Genomic DNA, 1057 nt, shown 5'->3' with positions numbered 1-1057 from the left:
TCAATTTGACCCGAGGACAACATGAGGGTTAAAGTATAGTACTTTGCTACATTTTAAATCACATTCCTTACTGAGTAAAAAAAGGAAATTAAAAAGCTCTAATGTTGCTTTTTTTTAAAATATCTGTCATCAAATTCAAATCAACAATGTTTTTTTGTCCCTTTTTTGTTGTGTTTTTCAGTTTTGTTGTCGCTTTTTGGACTTAATTTGGGCACTTATCAAAGCGCAAAAGACTGCGACTTAATCAAATAAGTATAAATATTTTTAAAAAGTACATTTGTAAGTAACTTTACTTTTACTTGAGTAGACTTTAGTGTCGGTAATTTGACTGGCACTGAAGTAAAAGTTCATCAAAGTAATTTCACTTTCACTTCAATAGAATAGTTTTTTAATCTTTTTCACCTCTGGTTCAGCAACTATACTACATGTTATAATCATCCGTGGATGTGTTGTATCATGTCAGTTATGGAACTATGACACGTTTATTGTAATGATGGAAGGTCAGTGAACGCAAACACTGAAACTTTTACTGCTTATTTCACTACTGTACTGTACTGTACTGAAAATACTAGACAGACATTTTCTACACAGCCGTGCAGGACTCCATGCGGACTGTATTGTGACGTTGTAAACATAGACTTTCGTTAAAGACAGTAATTAAAATGGAAATTCATGTGACAAAACAGACATTTTTCCTATCCAGTCTACCTAACAGGTCAACGTACTAGAACATCAGAAACCTGAATGCATTTACTTTACTAACTGTTTGGTCTAGAACTGCAACAATAACCAGATAATCAATTAGTTGTAAACTGTAAATTCATCACCAAATCCTTTGATCATCGATTAATCGGTTTGAGTCCTCAGATTTCAGCTTTTTAAATGTGCGTACTTTTCTATAACTTCTATTTCTATAACATTCTTCGCTCCTCTGTGACTGAATATCTGTGAGTTGTGGACAAAACAAGACGTTTAAGGACGTTGTCTTGGTCCTCGGGAAACACTGATCCACATTTTTCAACCATTTATTTTTTAACATTTCCAAGACCAAACAACT

Source organism: Etheostoma spectabile, chromosome 18, assembly GCF_008692095.1.
Source record: "Etheostoma spectabile isolate EspeVRDwgs_2016 chromosome 18, UIUC_Espe_1.0, whole genome shotgun sequence".
Lineage (NCBI taxonomy): Eukaryota > Metazoa > Chordata > Actinopteri > Perciformes > Percidae > Etheostoma > Etheostoma spectabile.
Note: the sequence above shows the minus strand (reverse complement) of the source record.